Source organism: Dermacentor silvarum, chromosome 1 (assembly GCF_013339745.2).
Source record: "Dermacentor silvarum isolate Dsil-2018 chromosome 1, BIME_Dsil_1.4, whole genome shotgun sequence".
NCBI lineage: Eukaryota > Metazoa > Arthropoda > Arachnida > Ixodida > Ixodidae > Dermacentor > Dermacentor silvarum.
The window spans coordinates 280,351,451-280,373,251 of NC_051154.1; the positions used below are offsets into that span (position 1 = coordinate 280,351,451).

The window sequence follows — 21,801 nt, forward strand, 5'->3', positions numbered from 1 at the left end:
TGTAGAGCAAACGCGACTTCTTCAGACACGCGAAAGGCCCGGGGGGGGGGGGGGGGGGCAGATACTTCAAAGAAGGTGGCAAGGACTCCCGACGCTGCTCGACGACTGTCCCGTTGTGATCTCGTCGAAAACCTCCGAGCCGCCCCCCAGAGGCTCCTGCAACAGTCACCGACGCCGCGCGCGTTTTGTGCGAACGCGGGCAAAACGCCGACGGCTTCGACAACAGTTCTGTGTGTTGCCGGTGCTGCTGCATGTCCAAGTTTGAACAGCTGATAAAACTACTATCCTTATTCCGTATAGCTCTCTACAAATTTGCTATCGCAATTGATGCTTCGCCTTTCGGGTGAAACTGCGACAACTTTTTACCCTGAAAACACTTTTTAACTTTTTAGATGAAGTTAACATGTTAGAAATAATTTGGCCGGGTCATGTGTAGCATAGCCTGGCCTCTAGGCCAGGCTATGACTATGGCCAGGCTACGCCGCAATGACATAGGTTATTACAGCACGTGCCTCTCAGCCCTTCACTTCAAGAGCCTTGTGGAGGCAGCAGTGCTTGTGTATATTTTTATATCACTTCATCGTTGCGAAACCTTAATCGTTTTTTATCATAAGTCATTGTTTTGAGCGACCCGTTTTTAGGCCTCTTTACAGCCGTAGTACATCTGCATTTGAACATATCTGAACACTTCATACATATTACCTAAACAATTCATAACCATATGTCATGGCGCTCTTTGGTCATACCTGGCCCTTGCGCCATAAAACACCACACATCATCATCTCGAAGTGGCGCTCTTTGGTCATACCTGGCCCTTGCGCCATAAAACACCAGACATCATCATAACCACACATCCTCACCACGAAAGTGCAAAACACATAACTCTCTGGTAGATAATTAGCTCCTAGAATATACGTACTTGATGATGATGATGTGTGGTGTTTTATGGCGCAAGGGCCAGTTATGGCCAAAGAGCGCCATGCCAGTGTTTGTGAGTGTGCAGTGGAGCGATGAATTTTGAGAAGTAGATGAAGCGTGGCTGTAAAGCGGCCTAAAAATGATCGCTGTAAAGTGCGTAAAATATACATGTACTAAAATCATGGCAATGACTCACGAGGTGTACTATGAAATGAAGAATGCATTGAGAAGGAATGACACGATATTTAAAATATTTCAGATGCAGTAATTGGCAAGAAGCACTACTGCCTAAACAGAGCCCTTTAACCACAAGGGCCTGGAGGCATATGCTATAAAGAACTACTATCCGCAGCGGCATCCTCTGGAGAGAGGATGCGCTACGACCTTAATGGGGTAATAACATGCAGGACCACATCGTTCAAGAAATCGACGACTGCTTTGGCGTTAAAAAGCGGTTCTTCACTAAGAAACATGATGGGATGAAGAGGCACATGATACCGGTACGCTTGAGGAAAATATTTCTTTCTCTCTGATTCCGCTTACCGACACTCCACGACGACATGGAGGACGGTCAGCGCCTCACCACATCTACCACAGGTTGGTTGTTCACCACCAGTAAGCAAAAAATTGTGGGTGCCATATGTATGTCCTATTCTTAGACGACAGAACAGGACATCAGTTCGTCGTGTTTTCATCACGGGGGGCCAGAAACCTAACTGCGGTTTTATCAAGCGAAGCTTATGATTTCTTTCCGCATCGCACAAGTGTTGCCAGTGGCTTCGCAGTTTCTTTCGCAGGAAAGGCTTCAAATCTGTTGCGGGAACAGTAGCTGTAGGTACATGTAATGCCTGAGATGTTGTAACTGATGTGGCCACTTGGTCTGCTCGAACATTACCCTCAATGCCTCTATGGCCCGGCACCCAGCATATAATCACATGCTTGTTAGATATATACGCTTTACACAGAATGGAATAGAGCTCATTAAGTACAGGGTTTTTGTGTTTACAGAGTGATTGCAATGCTTTCACAACACTTTGCGAGTCTGTAAATATGATAGTTTTAGGTTTTGATTTCATTATATACTTTACAGCCGATAATATTGCATAGGCCTCAGCCGTAAAGATACTTGTCTCCGTGTGCAGTAAACCCGATTCCGAAAACGATGGACCGATGGCTGCATAAGATACCCCGGCATGTGACTTGGAAGCGTCTTTGTAAAACTCTGTACACGAGTATTTAGATTGGAGTTCTAAGAAATGCATTCTAAGGTGTGCCTCAGGCGCGTGTTTAGTGACCTCTACGAACGAAGTGTCACACTCTGTGAGCTGCCACTGCCACGGCGGCAACAGTTTCGCTGGAGCCATAGGACATTGTTCAAGCAGCGGAACACCCATTTCCTCACTGAGGGTCCTCACACGCAAAGAGAACGGCTTTCTCGCTGCAGGTCGATTATGTAAAAGTGTGGCAGCGGTCACATCATTTATAGTTGAATAAGAAGGATGGTCAATGTTTGCTTGTACTTTCAGAAAATATGTAAAACTGCTGTATGACTGCTGCAGATGAAGTCACCACTGATTCGACTCTACGTAGAGGCTCTGGATTGGACTTGTCCTGAAAGCACCAGTCGCAAGACGGATAACCAAGTGGTGAACGGGGTCTAGTATTTTTAACGCACTTGGCGTTGCAGAATTATAAATTATTGACCCGTAATCAAGGCGTGAGAGGACAACACTTTTATACAAGTTAAGCAAACACTTTCGATCACTACCCCAAGTCGTACACGACAGAAGCTTTAAAAGGTTCATCGTCTTCAGGCATTTTGCCCTCAGACGCTTAAGATGAGAAATAAATATCAGTTTACAATCTAAAATGATTCCTAAAAACTTGTGCTCGCTGCTCACAGAGAGCGCATCTCCTTTGATTTGTATACTTGGGACAGGCGTTACGCCTCTCTTGTTAGTAAAGAGTAGGCAAGTGCTCTTCTGGGCATTTACTTTAAACCATTTTCATCTGCCCATTCGGACAATTTGTTTATTCCAAGCTGCACTTGTTCGCAGATGGCAATATAGGATGACATGAAGGCTATTTGCACATCGTCTACATAAATGGAATAAAACATTGTGCGTGGAATGACTGTGTGCAGGGAATTCATTTTTACAACAATAGTGTGCAACTAAGCACGCCTGCCTCCCTGTGGCACACCGGTCCCTTACGTGAATGACTTAGACAAAGCGTTACCCACTCTTACGCGGAATGTGCGATTAGATAAGTAACTTTCGATTGTATTTAACATGTTGCCACGGACACCCATCGCCGAAAGATCTCGGAGAATGACGTAGCCCCATGTTGTGTCGTAAGCTTTTTCTAGGTCGAGAAACACTGAGAGGCAGAACTGCTTATGTATAAAATCATCCCTAATGTAAGACTCAATGCGAACAAGGTGATCTGTTGTGACATACCTTCCCTGAAACCACATTGCAAGGGGTCTAGTATTTTTTTTTCATGTAAACAGATTAAGCGCCTGTTTATCATTTTTTTAAATAGTTTGCACAGGCAGCTTATTAGGGCTATTGGCCTGTACCTGCTGGCTAGGGATGAGTCTTTGCCTTGTTTAAGGTGGCGGCCCCACTCCGGCGGCACGAGCCCCCCGTTTTCAGTACTTTTGGATCAACTGTGGCGGCTCTTCTACTTAGGATATGAAGTTGTGGTATATCCCATAAAAAGCTTAATTCTTGTATATTCCAACTATATATAATATAAAGAAATTGATTGATGTGATTTAGAAATAAATGTTCAAGAACAAGCATGAGATACATGGTTTTTGCGAACTGCGTCTCACTTGTGACCATATTTAGAACAAACTACCGCACTTACTGCATTGCGGCTTGCTCTGTAGCTTTAGGACATATTGTAGCGTTAGCTACACTGGCCTAGCCAAGCCCGTTTCGCGCGGCACATCAAGAGCCGTGCTGCGCATGCGCAAGGATCAGTGATGTCACACGGCTTGCGCACCGGAGCCGGCACCTCTCGCGCACTCCGCCGCCGCCGCGCGCGACTCACCGCCGCCGGTCTGCGCATTCCAGAGGAGTGACGTCGTCGCCGTGGTAGACGCACTGGCACCGGCGCGCGCTCGCTGTGCAGTTGCCGTCTGACACTGCGCTGGAGCCGCTGCGCTTCTGGTTGGCGTTTGTGTGTGTCATTGGAGCAGCAGTAAGCATGACAATCAAGCTAATCCTTGACAATCTAGACAACCAGGAAAGCTAAGAATAATCAGCTGAACCTTTGCTAACGCTACGTATATCCTGGCATAGCCGAGCTAAGCCACTGCAACATTTTTTTCAAGTTCCTAGACGTATCAAAATAATTCTGAATTTTTACTTTTTGGATTATCTCCTTTTGAAAATTGCCAAATATCGTAATCTTTGTTGTAAACAGCCCGGCAACTACATGCTCAAAGAAGCTAAATGTTAGACAAAATAGACTTCAAGGAATTTCCATTAAGGACACCAAATTTCATTCGCGTAACTTTATTAGTTTTCCTAATAATGCGGCCTAAATGAAGCAATATTTAGAATTCTGGTTTTATTTTTTTCCCATTTTTGCGGGAAGGTACTAAAGCTACGAAGCTGCGGTTTAAAGCTAATAAAGGTACATGAAAGAAATTTTACGTCCTAAATGGACATTCCTTGAACTCTACTTTATCCAAAATTTAGCTTCCTTGAGCATGTATTTGCCGGGCTGTTTACAACAAAAGATTGCGATATTTGGCAATTTTCAAATGCAAATTATCCAAAAAGTAAAAATTCAAAATTATTTTTCTACGTCTAGGAACTACATAAATTAGTCCTAAAGCTACAGAGCAAGCCGCAATGCAGTAAGTGCGGTAGTTTATTCTAAATATGGTCACAAGTGAGACACAGTTCGCAAAAACCATGTATCTCATGCTTGTTCTTGAACATTTATTTCTAAATCACATTAATCAATTTCCTTATATTATATATAGTTGGAATCTACAAGAATTAAGCTTTTTATGGTATATACCACAACTTTATATCCTAAGTAGAAGAGCCGTAACGGTTACCCCAAAAGTACTGAAAACGGGGGGCTCGTGCCGCCGGAGTGGGAGCACCACCTTAAAAGCACGGGATGACTATAGCTTCCTTCCACGAGGACGGGATATACCCATCTGCCCACATGGCATTGAAAATACACAGGAGTGTTTTCAGAGTTTCATGATGTAGGTACTTAATCATTTCATATATGACACGATCACCGCGTGGCGCCGAGTTATTGCAGCAAGCGAGGGATGCCTTAAGTTCAGTTAAAGTAAATGGATAGTTGTAGGCCTCACTCGATAAACCTTTACGTTTAAAGGGGCTGCCGCTCTTCGTGTTCCTTGAACCTCACAAATTTTTTTGTGTAATGGGACGCACTGGATACATGTTCGAAGTGTTCGCCCAGACAATCTGCCTGGTCTTCCAGGCTCTCACCTTGGGTATAATGGGTGTACCTCCCGGCCTTTTTAATTTACTTACTCGATTCCACACTTTTGTCTCATCAGTGTAAGAGAATTTATACCGGAGATGTACTTCTCCCAACTCTCCCTTTTAGCACGTTGACGCGTTCTTCTACCCTGGGACTTTATTTGTTGAAACTAATCAAGTTTTCGTAAGTTGGTGAGTCTCGACGTCGTACCCAAGCTTTGTTTTGATTTTTTCGTGCTCGTTTACATTCTTCATTCCACCGCGGAATGCGACGCTTATTCGCAAATCCGTTAGTTTGACGGATGCATTTCGTGGTAGCGTCAATTATAAAGGCTGTTTATAGGCCACAGCGTCTTCCATAGGCGCCGACTACGGGGGGGGGGGGGCTGAGCCGGGGGGGCTGCGCCCCCCCCGGGAAAATTGAGCCCCCCCCGGAATTCCCGGGGGGGCTGAGCCCCCCCCCCCCCCCCCGGAATCTACGGATCTCCGGGGGGGGGGGGGCTCTGGGGCCCGAGCCCCCTCCGGAATTTTCCCGGGGGGGCTGAGCCCCCCCCCCCCCCGGAGATCCGTAGATTCGATTATCTATCCGATTGATGACACGGATATGATCCATCAATAGCCTGGCAAGGGAACAAGAATTCAGGATAACCAGTCAGCCTCTAGAGTTTGTAAAGGAGTACGTTTATCTAGGTCAATTACTCACAGGGGACCCTGATCACGAGAAAGAAATTTTCAGAAGAATAAAATTGGGTTGGAGTGCATACGGCAGGCATTGCCAAATCCTGACTGGGAGAAGCTCGAGAACAATTTAAGGACCCCACAAAGAGCGAAGGAACGAAAAATGTTTGGACTAACGTTAAGAAACAGGAAGCGAGCGGTGTGTATCAAAGAACAAACGGGGATAGCCGATATTGTAGTTGACATTAAGCGGAAGAAATAGAGCTGGGCAGGCCATGTAATGCGTAGGATGGATAACCGGTGGACCATTAGGGTTACAGAATGGATACCAAGGGAAAAGAAGCGCAGTCGAGGTCGGCAGAAAACCAGATGGGATGATGAAGTTAGGAAATTTGCAGGCGCAAGTTGGAATACGCTAGCGCAAGACAGGGGTAATTGGAGGAAGTCCTGCAGTGGACATAAAATATAGGCTGATGATGATGATGATATACAAAGGACAAAGTTTAGAATTTTTTTTAAAGAGAAGGAGGTAGCCAACTAAATGGATAGCCTATACCTAGAGAATGAATGTGTTGATGTATGTTCACCTTACTTCAAATTACTTTGCGAGCTTTTTTGACCGTGAAAAAAACCTGCAGACTTCAGTGACCTCTTCGGCAGAGTCGTCTATCAACGGCGTGTGAAAAGCACGTCAGTGACGTGTGTCTCAATATTGATTCTCTTTCCAGTAGGCAATGCTAACGACTGGCTACAAAATAAATGAAAAAAAGTTCTTCTAATTATTTACAACATATACGCATTAGGGATGGAAACATCACCTCTTGCATGCAGAAGCCATGAATACGGTGTGTTTCAACAAACATTTACAAAAATTTTTTAAAGGTTGCCTGTGGCAGATAGCACAATTATAGTTCATGAGCTGGTCTACAGAGAAGAGGTGGACATTACTTGCACAAAAAATTGAAATGCATAATCGACTAATTAAAAATCGCCAATTAGGTTTTTAACATAATAACTTATAGCCCGTGTTGCAATTTACAAATTCTAGTCGTGGAATTCGCAAGGCGGATGCACTAGGAACTAATTCTCAGGATGGCACCAGTTTTAAGATATTAATTCCCGAACATTGCGGAGAAATGCATTGGCGTTCCAGTTACTTTTGCGCTTACCCGCCGTGGTTGTTTAGTGGCTATGGTGTTGGATTGCTAAGCATGAGGTCGCGGGATCAAATCACGGCCACGGCGGCTGTATTTCGATGGGGCGAAATGCTAGGACACCCTTATACTTAGATTTAGGTGCACGTTAAAGAACCCCAAGTGGTCTAAATTATTCCAGAGTCCTCCATTACGGCGTGCCTCATAATCAGATCGTGGCTTTGGCACGTAAAACCCATAATTTGTTCTTTTCATACTTTTGTGCTTTGATGCATAAAACGACGTTTTGTTGAGAAAGTACTGGCACGCCAAAATATTTCTCCGCAAAGTTAGAGAATTAATATCTCGACACTGGTGTCAGCCTGAGATTTAGTTCAAAGTGGATCCGCACTCCACGGCTAGAATTTGTAAATTGCAACATGGGCCATAAGGTAATTAGCTAAAAAATTATTGGTTAATATTGTTAGTTGATTATGCATTTCAATTTTTTGTGCAAGGAATGCCTGCTGTTTCGAGTAGACGAGCTCTCAAATTGTACTATCTGCCACAGGCCACCTTTAAAAATTTTGGAAACTGTTCGCTGAAACACCTTGTATATAGAATTCACTCAGAAACCGAAATGATGCCATGCCGGATTCACTCAAAATCAGAATAAATAGAAGTCTAGAAGTCATGCGCAGCAGCGCTTATACTCGGACTCAAAGTACTAAAAAAATAAAGAAAGAGTGCAGTGTGGCCGGGAAGGCAAAGCAGTATTAGTGATAGCGAAGTAGAAGACAATTACACGAAGGAAGATTCTTACCGTGTAAATCCGTATAAGGATCGCACCCGTACGTGTAAGGGCCGCACCCCTTAACTTGACAGCCAATATATATAAAAAAAAACATATCCAACCGAGAAGCAATCGTGTTCCGTGCGCTGATTCTGATCGGGCTCGAACAGCGTATTGTCGCGCGCAGCGTACTTTCGCGCGTCGCTACTGGATGTCGAGATTAGGCGATCACGGAGGTTTACGGCGGATTTCATACTCGTAGTTGGAAAAATGAGGTCAAATGGCCCGGTCCCATGAAAGGCTCGTCAAAATCGCGACAGAAAAGTGTGGCCCTTACACGAGTCTATATACGTTAGATATAGTGGCCATATAAATTGTAGTAAATATTCACCTAAAATTAAAATAGTAAGCATAGTGGACATAATAAGCACGGACCATGTAAACCTGTAAATACCTCACTGGTTGACCTCGAGCACTCGCTTTCACAACGCAACATTGTGAAGAACGTTGGCAGCGGAGGCGAACGGTTCGTACAGCCGCGCGATTCACCGCAACTCCGAAAATTAGATTCATCATTATCTTCCTATTTTTATGTGCACTACTGACGGCCTGTGTGACTGATCTGCGATGACCTCTCTCTCTTAACTCTGCAACACTAGGGGTGCAGAAAGACAGCCCGGCAAGGAAGACAGCGCGCATGAAGTTAGCAGCCATCCCTGGTCACCCTTTATCATTGCACCCACCAATAAGTACCAACAATTAGATATGGCACACGGGCCCTATAAGCGTCAGCCGCGCACAGTCATTCATCACAACTACGGCAGGTCTAGAGAAGAAGATGCGGGCTCTCCTTCCCATTCGCGTTTGATTACGTGACCTACAACTAACCCGAATATTGAGCGCGTGGGAAATAATGCCCATCAAGCCGCAATCCTTTTCGGCTCACTGTTACGTGCTTTTTCCCGAACCCACAGTGTAGGGATCGCTCATGTATATGGATTTTGGATTTAATGCGAAAAATCACGGCGACGACAACAGCGACAATTTGCCTGAAGTGGCGATATAATTGCTTTCGCCATAAAGCTAGAAATAGAAAATTGTTAGCATAGGGTATATATATATATATATATATATATATATATATATATATAAATCAGAAGCACACCTTCGCGGTTATCTTAGGTTTATTTACCCAACAATTTCGGTCGGTGGACCGATCCCTTGAAAAAGGTCGGTCCACCGACCGAAACTGTTGGGTAAGTAAACCTAAGATTGTGCTTCTCATTTTTCTAAATACGCTTGGCCCGTTAAAAAATCCAGTTAGTGCTACTATATATATGTATATTGAAAGACGGAAGACGACCAGGACAGGCAGCACTGGCAGACCCGTTTATTCCACCGGCACGGCCGAGGCTCAAACACGAAGAAGAGAAACAGGGATGATGATGGCTATATACAAATGAGAACGATGAAGTACGTGAAATGTGCTTACACTAATTTCCCCCCCTCGTGGAAGCGGCCAACCTGGGCGCAATCGATCGGCTGAACGGGGAATAAAGTGCTTCATGCGGGAGACGTGCACAATTTCTGCACTACGACGACGGCAGTCCTCGACGGAGTGAAGCGGAGTGACTAGATAAGTTCACTGCGGAAGTTTGTTGTAGGACTGTGTAGGGCCCAATGTACCGGTGAAGGAATTTCTCGCAAAGTCCAGGGGTTCGAACCGGCGTCCATAGGAGGACTTGGTCTCCAGGATGGAAGGCGATGTCGCGGCGTTTACTGTCGCAGCGACGTTTCTTTCTTCTTGGGTAGCGGCGGTGTTGCGACGAGCAATTTCACGGCAATGCGCGAGTCGAGCTGCAAACTCTTCTGGGAGGGAGGTGTTAGGCGAAGCAGGAGAGAAAAAGAATTCGCTGTCGAAGACGGAGGAGGCAGATCGTCCATACACCAGGAAGAAAGGGCTGTAACCGGTAGTTCGTTGTGTCGCGGTATTATAAGCGAATGTGACACAGGGAAGGATGTTGTCCCAGTTTGTGTGGTCAGGACGTAAGTACATAGAAATCATGTCAGAGAGCGTTCGGTGGAAGCGTTCAGTAAGGCCGTTGGTTTGCGGGTGATATGTAGAAGTGGGTTTTATGCTTCGTATTAGTCTGCCGCAAGACTTCCTCGAGGACGTGGGACATGAAGGCTTTGCCACAATCGGACAAAAGAACGCGAGGAGCACCATGGCGCAAGACTATGGATTGCAGGAAAAAGTCAGCAACCTCAGAAGCAGCACCAGATCGAAGAGGCGCAGTCTCGACGTATCTTGTTAAGTGGTCTACCGCTGTGACGATCCAGCGGTGACCGGAGGTGCGTCAACGGCAAGCGACCGCATAAGTCAATTCCAACGCACTCGAAAGGTTCGGTCGGACATGGCAGAGGCTGAAGAAAACCGGCAGGCGGGGATGTGGAGCGTTTGCGGTGCTGACACAACGCACATGAGGCAACGTATTTGGCTACCGTTGTGGACAATCCAGGCCAGAAGCAGCGGGTCTTGATGCGGTCGTAGGTCTTGTGGAAGCCTAAGTGGCCGACGGCAACGTCATCATGAAATGCTTCTAAAACTCGAAGACGAAGGCAGCGAGGTACGACTGGGACCCACTGTTACCCGTAGGATGATAAATATAACGATGAAGCACCCCATCTTGAAGGCGAAATTGCTGAAGCTGGCGTCGCAAGCGGCTGTTGGGTGGTTTAGTTAGGCCGCGAAGGCGATCAATGAGAGTTCGACAGTAGGAGTCTACGTGCTGAAGGGAAGCTAAATCGGAGCGTGAAGAAAGCTGAGCTTGATCCAGTGACATTAGCGTGAGCTGGTAGGCGGCAGGCGTAGCGTCAGAGCGACGTGGTAGAGACGGGGAGTGCGCACGATCGATAGAAGGCGAAAGCGGGCATCGAGACAGTGCGTCTGCATCATGATGACATTTGCCAAACCGGTACGTTATCGTGAAATCATATTCTTGTAAGCGCAGTATCCAGCGTCCCAGGCGTCCTGACATGTTCTTCATAGATGACAGCCAACACGGAACATGATGGTCGGTGACGATGGTGAAGTGGCGACCATAGAGATAGGGGCGAAACTTCTGAATGGACCAAACAATAGCCAGGCATTCCTGCTCTGTGATCGTGTAGTTCCGTTCAGATGACGAGAGGGTCCGGCTAGCATACGCCACAACCTGCTCTTTAGACGCGGGACCCCGTTGCAGGAGCACTGCTCCGATGCCTTGCGCACTTGCGTCAGTGTGGAGTATAGTGGGTGCCCTCTCATCAAAATGGCGAAGCACCGGTCCGGAAGAGAGATGTTTCTTAAGGGCTTGAAATGCCGACTCACAGTCTTCGGACCATGTGAAAGAGGCGCCGGTGACCAGGAGCTTATGTAGAGGAGCTGCTATTGTAGCAAAATTGCGTATAAAACGGCGAAAGTAAGACGCCAGGCCGAGAAAGCTGCGCAATGTTTTTTGATTTGATGGGCAAGGGAATTGAAGCACAGCAGCAATCTTCTCAGGGTCAGGTTGGACGCCGTCTTTTGAAACGACGTGACCCAGCACTTTGATGCTTCTGCTGGCGAATGTGCACTTTTTAGTATTAATCTGGAGGCCAGCATCTGAAAGGCATTGGAGGACTTCGTCTAATCTCTGTAGGTGTTGGCTGAAGCTGGAAGAAAAAACAACGATGTCATCCAGATAACAGAGGCAGGTCTTCCACTTAAGGCCACGAAGAACAGTGTCGATCATACGCTCAAACGTGGCTGGTGCACAGGCCAAATGACATTACATTAAATTCATAAAGTCCGTCCGGCGTGGCGAAAGCGGTTTTCTCTTTGTCAGCCTCGTTCATGGGAATTTGCCAATATCCCGATCGGAGATCAAGGCTGGAAAAATATTCCGCTCCTTGTAGTGTATCTAAGGCGTCGTCAATTCGAGGCATGGGATACACATCCTTGCGTGTAATCTTATTGAGCGCTCGATAATCAACGCAAAAGCGAACGGAACCATCCTTTTTCTTCACCAGAACGACAGGAGACGCCCAGGAACTGGATGAAGGTCGTATAATATTTCCTGCTAGCATGCCATCAACTTGTTCTTCAATGACCTTCCGTTCCGACTGCGAAACACGATATGGGCGACGGCGTATAATTGCAGAACCGTCGGTTTCGATGCGGTGTGCAGCTACGGAAGTCTGGCCCAATGCGGTGGCACAGCTATCAAAGCAGGATTTGTGCTTAGCCAAAAGGGCGAGTAACGCATCCGACTGGGCAGCGGTTAGGTCAGAACCAATTAGGGCTCGGAGAGAAGAAGAATCCAAACCTGAGGTTGGTACTGGTGACGAAGAAGGGGAAAGCGCTGCGACAGAGATCAGTGGCGGGTCGGTGAAGGTTGCCACGGTCATCCCTTTGGGCTACAATACAGGATCTGGGGTTGTGTTGCAGGCGTACAGGAGAGCTCGGCCACATGAAAACCGGACGAGACAAGGGGCGACTAGAATTCCTCGTGAAATGCAGCGTGAAGAGGGGGTAACCAGTGCGTCTCCATCGGTTAGGTCGCCGGATGTGACAGCTACAATGTGTTCGTGACCAGGGTGCAGGACGTAATCTGCAGCGACAGCCAAGTTCAAGATGGAGGGTGACGACTCCAAAATAGGTGCATCCGTGGTATCTGTGATGTGGACGACTTTCTCCTTACAGGATATAACAACGGAGGCAGAATGCAGGAAGTACCAGCCGAGAATAAGTTCATGGATACACGCGGGTAGCACAATCATCTCAATGTGGTGACGAATGCCGTCGATCAAAACACGAGCCGTACATTGTCCGTCGGGGTGAATGGGTACGTTATTAGCGCCGCGTAAAACGGGTCCAAGATATGGCGTTCTGACTTTACGGAGCCGTGAGCACAAATCACTACGCAGAACGGAAACAGCGGCACCAGTATCGACGAGAGCTTGCACAGGAACACCTTCGAGAGTTACAGATAGCATATTGGCCGGGCGACAAGGAGGTATTTCCGAAGTTCGACAGGACGCAGTTTTCCCCAAAACACTGCAATCCTTAGTTTTCCGAGTGTTGGTCAGGAAGGCGGGAGATGGGGCGAAGCGGTGATGCAGAGCGGCGGTAGGGAGAAGGAGAACGTCGTCTAGCCGAACGGGAGCCCTGAGGCAGACGTGGAGACGCTGGAGGAGATGGAGAACGACGCTGCGTAAAAGCGGACGGGCCTGGGTAGTAAGCGTCGTGTCGTCGGATCTCGTCTCGCTCGAAATCGGCATAGCCTCGGCTTACATCCAGCTGGCGGCGACGACAGTAACGCGATATGTGGCCCCGTATACCGCAGTAAAAAGCAGACCGGACGAGGTGGACGCCACGGAGTATACGAAGGTGCAGCAGGTTCTCGGGAGCCCATCGAGGCCAAATGGCCGCAGGTGAGGTCAGGAGGTCAGCGACTTCCGCGGATGTGGGCATCGGGAACGCTGCTGGGGCAACAGACGTTGTCGGTGTCGTCATGGCTGCCAACTCTTCCTTTACAAGGTTGGGCAATTCGAACGTTGGCGATGGGGCGGGAACAACAGTGGATCGCCGCTGTTGCTGCCCCTGAAGTTCGTCGCGAATAATAGAGCGGATAAGAGCACGTAAATCAGAATGAGGTGGCATTGGAAGGTCGCTGTCACGGTGAAGACGGAGGGCCTGAAGCTCGTCCAAGCGCTGGCACTTCGATGTAATATCTTGAACCGAGGTAGGATTTTGAACAGCTGAGGCGTTGAATGCGATGGAACCAATGCCTTTAAGAATATGGCGAATGCGTTCGGCTTCCGTCATTCCAACGTTGGCGCGGCGGCATAGAGCCAGGACATCTTCGATGTACGATGTATATGACTCTTGTGAAAGTTGAACACGCGCAGCGAGCTTCTGTTTGGCGACTTCTGAACGGCGAGATGAAGACGCGAAAGTTTGGCGCAAGCTGGTAATAAACGCTCACCAGTCGGCGAAGTCAGTTTCGTGGTTAAAATACCACGTCTTCGCAACAAGGGTCAGATAGAACGCGACGTTAGTCAACTTCTGTCTATCGGTCCACCCATTGGCCGAACTCACGCGGTTGTAATTGTCGAGCCAGTCGTCGACATCATCCCCGCGGAGACCCGCAAAGACTGGTGGATCACGGTGAGGGCTGGTAATGGTGCACGATGTCAGTGCAGCCGATGTCGTAGGAGCAGGAGCGTTAGGGGTAGCGATAGTGCCGGCGGCCGACACAGGGGTGGTCATAGCTGTGGGGGTGGCCGGGCGCAGGCGGCGACCGGAACGTAGCTCCAGGTAGGGCAGGAACGCAGGAGGACGTCGGGAACTTGACGCGCCTCCACCACTTTGAAAGACGGAAGACGACCAGGACAGGCAGCACTGGCAGACCCGTTTATTCCACCGGCACGGCCGAGGCTCAAACACGAAGAAGAGAAACAGGGATGATGATGGCTATATACAAATGAGAACGATGAAGTACGTGAAATGTGCTTACAATATATATATATATATATATATATATATATATGTGTGTGTGTGTGTGTGTGTGTGTGTGTGTGTGTGTGTGTGTGTGTGTGTGTGTGTGTGTGTGTGTGTGTGTGTGTGTGTGTGTGTGTGTGCTGGTCGGGCCCCAGTTCCCCCCGGAAAAATGAAAACTTTCCGCCTATGGCGTCTTCTATATTAAAGGAAGCAATATCATCCGTGGTTAAATATGTAAGTTCTCGGAAAAGTTCCCAACTACCCGTGACAACCTTCCATCGGGGAATGTGTGGTGAGCATGTATCTTGTTTCGTTAAGTTTAGTATAATTGGGAAATGGTCGTTCCCAAAGGGGTTCCTCAGAACAGACCACTCCAGATACGGAAGTAGAGTACTCGATACTATACTTAAATCAATGGCTGAGTATGTGTTATGCGTAACGCTGTAATAAGTTGGCTCTTTCTTGTTAAATATAGATGCCCCTGAAGAAAACAGAAAATTTTCTATAAGGCGTCCTCGCGCATCTAAACGAGAGTCACCCCATAAGGGGCTATGAGCGTTCACATCACCAACAAGTATGTATGGCGGAAGAAGTTCATCAATGAAGCTTTGAAACTGTGTCTTGGAAAGTTGATAACAAGGAGAGACGTAAATCGAACTAATTGTGACTAGCTTACCGAACAGTACTGCTCTGACAGCAACTGCCTCAAGGGAAGTTCGGAGGTTTAATTGTCGACAGGCATCGTTTAATTATCGATTTATATCGAAGGTTTATTATCGACTATTATAGCCACACCGCCCGACGAGGCGATGGCGTCGTTGCGGTCCTTTCTAAAAATGGCATATTGCCTTAAAAAGTTTGTGTTTTCTGCTTTCAGATGCGTCTCCTGGACACACAGCATCCTCGGACTGTATTTAAGAAGGAGCTCTTTGACATCATCAAGGTTACGAAGGAGACCTCTAACGTTCCATTGTAATATTTGCGAGTTCATAATGAAAGAGGAGTTTGTGCTGTGTGTTCAGGGAATGCAGATCAGTTCACAGAGTCTTTGTCGGGCCCTGTGATGCGGGATTTTTCTTTTCTGGAGCGATCGCGAGAATCTCGCCGCTCCCTGGGCGCTGATGGCGCCGTCTGGCTGGTTGTGTCCATCAGCGCCTTGCAAGCGCTGTGTTGGACGTGGAGGCCTCGTCTCAAGAGACGAGACCCTTGAGGCTACCAGCCCGGAGGCCGATGGCCCCTTCTTCTGGGATGGCGGCGCAGCGCTAGCTGCAGCCGCCGAGGCAGCGGATGGCGTCACCGCCAGCTCACTGTGTGTGGGCCGTACAGCCGCCGGAGGCCGTTGTGGCGCTGCCCCCTGACGCGCCACTTCGGCAAAGCTATTCTTCGGCAGGTAGGAAACCCGCCTTTGTGCTTCTTTGAATGATATGTTTTCTTTGACTTTAATCGTTACGACGTCTTTCTCCTTCTTCTAAGATGGACAGGACCGCGAATACGCAGCATACTCCCCATCACAATTCACACAGTGTGGCGCGTTCTCACAATGTTCAGATGGGTGTTCATCGGCACATTTGGTACAGGTTATTCGGCCTCGGCAGTTCTGAGAACTGTGGCCACCCACTCAAAAATTCCATCAAGCTACCGGCTTGCATGTCTGTTGGCTATACGTAATTTCGGACCTTGAAGGTCTACAAGTCTACCGGTCTACAAGTCTACCGGTCTACTGGTCTACCAGTCTACCAGTTCGGCGGTTAATGGCCCACTAACGTATAATTGATTTGATCAATTGTAATATGTATTTGCACGGCTGCTATGCAGGCTGGACTAGCATTTTTATTCTGAACGTCTCAACCAGTTGGTACAGCAGTCAATGCGCAGGCATGTGCACATTCCACCATTCAATTCAAGCTTTATTTGCAGTGGACGAGAGGAGTTCGGTCATTGAAGAATGCAGTAGTTGGAAAAACCAACTTTCTTGAAGCAAATTCTGGAGCAGCTGCCTCCCCTTTTGAAGCAGATGGCAAAATAAAATAAAAAACATTTAAAAAGTACACCATTTATGTTGTTACATAAAGGGCACTTAAACAGAACTGCAGGAAAAAAACACATTATTAAATGTGGGCAAGAGAGACATTCGAATGAGAAAATAATTGTACTAAATGCTTCATTAATGAGTAGTAATCTTTCAATAACAACGAATCAATATGAAAGACAGCCACACTAAGCTTCCTGTACTAACTGAAAACTTTTAATGAGAACAATAGCCAAGGAAAGATAACACAAGAAACGAAGTAGAGTGGTGGAACAGTCATTTTACATTTTGGCGTAGACCTCAGGGAGTCAAAAAACTGATCTGGCGCAGCGATAGGCACGTTTGCATACCTGCCAGCCTAATATCACGAGGACGGTAGAGGTTAAATGGAACGCATTTTCATATTTTCCTTCAGTACACACTTTTGCAAAATGCATATGGACTGACAATAAATGGATGCAGAGCACATGTAGTGGCAAATGACTGATAAACAGTGCGTTTTTATGACATACTGACTTTCTTTTTCACCGAGTTTGCTTTCGCTGACCTCAACTGTTTCGGGAACTGTACTGAATAAACTTGCTTAGCTAAGCAAATGTACCTTTGTTTTATGGCATCTTGCGCCGCCCTACTTTTCAACACGTTTATAATTACTTCACAACCTCATTTTGCGTAAAACACCACCAATTCGTAAAATCATAGAAAGATCCAAAAATCTTGAACTTTCGAAAACAATCAAAGAGGGTTGGAAGGGTATGCTTCTTGTGCAGCATCGAGCATACCTCATACACAGCAATATTAGCTGAAATACAAGATGATAATAGACTTATTTTTGTTTAAGCTTTACTGGCGAGACAGCATGAATGGAACTTTCATTCTTCCACTTTAAGGCTAAGTGCCATATTGTAGCAAGGTGGCAACACAGAATGCTCTTGCCGCAGCTGTTCCACCACTGTGATTATTATACAAGTACTTTGTTGTTATAGCAAGATTTAATGAATGCCACAGGATGCACAAAACAAAAAATAAATACTGACTAGAATATATAAATACTGGCTGAACTTTACAGGTAACACAGAAGCCAAAATATAGATTTAAAAAAAACTATATAGCCTGGCCGCTGCCACATAACAAATAGGGCTATACTATATATACACTAGCCGACCTAAACACAGGTGTGACAGAGATAATAAAAGGGGACCGAGAAAGCATAGTCAGGTAGTCTGCAAAAAAAATCACTCTCGTCAACAGGCCAATTTGTTAGTTGCCACCTGGTCGCCCAAAAAGTAGGTCCGCCTATCGAAACGTAGGCCAACCTTCTGAGGCACTTTAGAGGAACTCTTATACCACGATCAATTGCGACTAGTTAGAAGAGATGCAACAATATCCTTGGGTAATAAATAAGTTAAAAATAAATCCTCCCGGCACCTGCATTGACCACAGTTCTGGTTGCTGCAGCTTTAGCACAGTGTCTTATTTGTAGCACGCATGTAACGTTTACAACTAAAAGGCACAGGCAGAAGAGTAAAAGGGCAAAGACAAGACAAGGACACAATGGGCAACACACTTGTGCTTGAGCTTGTCCCATCCTATGTCACCTTGCTAGTGCCCTATTACTCTTTCTTTGCGAGCTGCAACAAGAGGGTCGAAAAGGCAAGAAAGTTGCAGGACATCACAGCTTATGTTCAGCATAGCATGAGACTAGGCATTGATGAGACATGTGGAACCTGAAGGCTCATGCTAGTTTATTTCAACATGCATTCGGAGAGTTCACCGCCGCTGCATATCGCCAAGCTTCTGCGACAAGTGTTTTCAGTCGCCTTCATTCTCTAGTCCGACACCTCCTTTGGCATGTCACCCATGTAGATGGCGAACAATACTGTACAGGAAGTGAATTATTAGCTTCAAAAAAGACACAGAATTAATCACAGTTCTTTATTACTCCATGGGTACATTTAGAAGTCGCTGAAGTGTAATATGTGGGCAAAGTCAAATTTAGTTTACAAGGAAGTCGCTATTGGTCGTGAATGCATGAACTAATTTCCTGTTTGAAAAAATTTGTGTTCTATGAATTCTTCTGCACGACGCTGCTGTTCCCATACATGGTCATGTGTAACAGTATTGTGCTTGAATACTCTACATTTGCTATGAAGCATTCATGTAACATAGCTCCTACTGCCAGTGATGTACTATGTTTAGCTCAATATGGCAAACAATTGTTTAGCTCAATATGGCAAACAATTGTCAGACAAGTACTATCTGCTGAAAGATCATCGTAACAATAATGCTATTACAGCAACCTTCAGCTTTTTTTACTGAAAAAATACTGAATCCAGCATCACATGTCCAAATAACAGCTAAAATTTTTGTTTCCATCATTCAATGGTAGACTTTAAAAGGCGATGAAGCAAAATTAACGTGCCAACATTTTCTCCAAAATAAAACCCCATGATAAAAAAGGAAAACATGCACAAGATCATTATGTAAACTTTCTAAAGGCCACAGGACAAAGATATATACCCTTTAGAGAAGATACTTTCTCTGGTGTCAGCGCTGGCTTTGCCTCAGTGGAACCAAGATGCCGTGCCTTGTTCGAAAGTGTTCCAGTGACACTCCTGGTTTTCAGTTGTTCGGCGGTCCAAAATACAGTAGCAGCACTTCTAGAGAACATAGAGTCCGTAGAAGCGCTGAACAAACATCCCCAGGCTTTTTCATTAATCCAGGAACCACAGCCTGCATACACCTGCATTACACAAAGAAATCATCACTTGCAAATTAGAGACAGTGACAGGTCTATCCCGCATTTTTTTATCTATCAGGTGGCTAGCTGTCAACCGCGTCACTACAGTATCATGCCCGATTTCCTTGAATGCACAAAAGAATCACTTTTGCACCCAAAATGAAGACTTGCTTCTTAGAGATAGAGTGTGTTTACAAGTTATCTCACGAAAATTGAAAATTACGAAAATTCGACTCTCAAACCACTGATACATGTGCTGGTCTTGGTGACCAGCACGTTGGTTGGCCTGAGATCGTACACACCTTTATTGATTTCTTTCTAAATTAAGACCTAAATGTTATGTCAGTAAACAGAACATATAATGATACTGGTGCTTGACGTGTTGTACGGCTGTCAAACGTATGCATGCGAGCTGTCACAGAAACAATTAGGGTCGTTCAAGCTGCAGCTCAATATGTGGCTTTCTGACCACATTCAGGCAATATCTAAAGCCAATAACTTTGGTGCGATTACCTTTCCATCATCCCTTCTGGAGCCTATGACAAACTCTTCCGAGGCATTGTCCTCTAAACAAAGTTCAACCCTGACCTCCCTATAAAAAAGAGGTTTTCAACAGACCAGTTAGAAACACTGCAAAGAAGAATAAAGAAACTCTTTCAAAAGACAATGTCATAATATAATTCCTAGAACTAAATAATATAATGCATAGAACAAATAACTAACACTCTATTAAAGTAACAGAAAGAATGGTAAGAAAATGGAAACAGTTGAAGCCAGCAGAGTATTTAACCTACCAAGTAAACAATTTTTTATAAACAATAAATGAACAAACAGAAGTTAAACATTTTTCATAGAATAAGATAATGGAAATCGCACATCCTCAGGGCCTAACGGATAAATAAATTCGTAAAGCTTGCCTTTTAGAAACCCAAGGATGCTCAAGTAGATAAACTTCCTGTCCTTTTTGCCCTGTTCTTTACGAACGCTGGGGCGACCAATGCTCAGTGTTCAAATGAAAATTATACAGATCTCGCACACTGCAGGGATCAATCTTATGCAAAGCATTACGCAGTTGACTAGCCATACAGCATATTAAGGACACTAATGTAGTGCAAATAAAACAAAGAACACACAGGACATCATAGGTGCCGCCTGCAATTGGTTTATCACAGTCCCTACAAGACCAGAGAAAGAACATGCCTGCATAGACTAATAAATCAGTAGCAAGTGTAGTGCCCGTGCTACCCCACCTTCTGATGATGATGATGATGATATATGGGGTTTAATGGCGCAAGGGCCAATAATGGCCAAAGAGCGCCAGGCCAGTGCTAATGAGTTTGAATTGAAGCGATGAATTACGAGTGGTGGATATGACGTGGCTGTAAGGGGGCCTAAAATAGTCGCTGTAAAGTGCATAAAATCTACAGGTAATAAGATTATGGAAATGACTGATGGCGTGTGCTATGAGCATGAAATATGCATTGCAAATAAATGTTACTATTTGCAAAGTATGTCCGATGCGAGAATTGGCATGAAGCACTATTGCCTCAACAGAGCCCTTGAACATAAAGGCCTGGAGGCATGTGCTATACTGAGCACTATCGCAACAGCATCCTCTGGCGGGAGGATGTGCTACGAATATCTAGGGCTAATTACATGTAGTACCACGTCATTCAAGAAACCTAGGACTGCTTTGGTATTAAAAATCGGTTCTTTGCCAAGAAACATATTGGGATAGATAGGGATATGGTATCGGTATGCAAGAGGAAAATGTTTCCTTCTCTCTGTTTCGGCTTTCCGGCACTCCAAGAGGACATGAAGGACGGTCAGCCTCTGACCACATCGGCCACAGGTTGGAGGCTCGTTACCAGTCAACAGAAAATTGTGAGTACCATATGTGTGTCCTATTCTGAGACGGCAGAATAGGACATCAGTTCGTCGTGTTTTAGTTGTACAGGGCCAGAAACCTAACTGTGGCTTAATCAGGTGGAGTTTATTATTTGTTTCACTCTCCCACATGCGTTGCCAGTGGTTTCGCAGTTTCGTTCGCAAAAAAGGCTTGAGATCTGTGGCGGGAATAGTACTGCTAAGATTGGTAGCTTCAGATGTAATTGATGTGGCCATTTGGTCTGCAAGCACATTACCTTCGATGGATCTATGACCAGGAACCCAGCATATTGTCACATGTCTACCAGATGAGTAAATATTGCACAAATATGAGTAAAGTTCAATGAAAACAGGATTTTTGTGTTTCCTTAAAGACATTAGTGCCTTTACGACACTTAAGGAGTCCGTGAATATTGCCTTATGTAGCTTTAATTTCTTAATGTGTTTAATCGCAGACAGTACTGCATAGGCTTCTGCAGTGAAGATACTTGTATAAGGGTTCAATACGTCTGATTCAGAGAAAGATGGACCGACAGCCGCGTAAGATACACCAGCATGGGACTTTGACGCGTCGGTGTAGAATTCAGGGCAACAGTACTTCGATTGGAGTTCACGG

At 45.8% G+C, this 21,801-nt stretch overlaps 1 long non-coding RNA gene across 1 annotated transcript; it reads right to left on the reverse strand.

Moving 5' to 3' along the window:
* Positions 1-18,322: 18,322 nt before the first annotated feature.
* On the reverse strand, positions 18,323-20,002 carry LOC125942183 (uncharacterized). The gene is made up of 3 exons (XR_007464881.1): positions 19,812-20,002; positions 19,079-19,301; positions 18,323-18,437 (listed from the first exon to the last, which is right to left on the reverse strand). It is a non-coding gene; the product is annotated as an uncharacterized LOC125942183 (long non-coding RNA).
* Between the last annotated feature and the right edge of the window lie 1,799 nt (positions 20,003-21,801).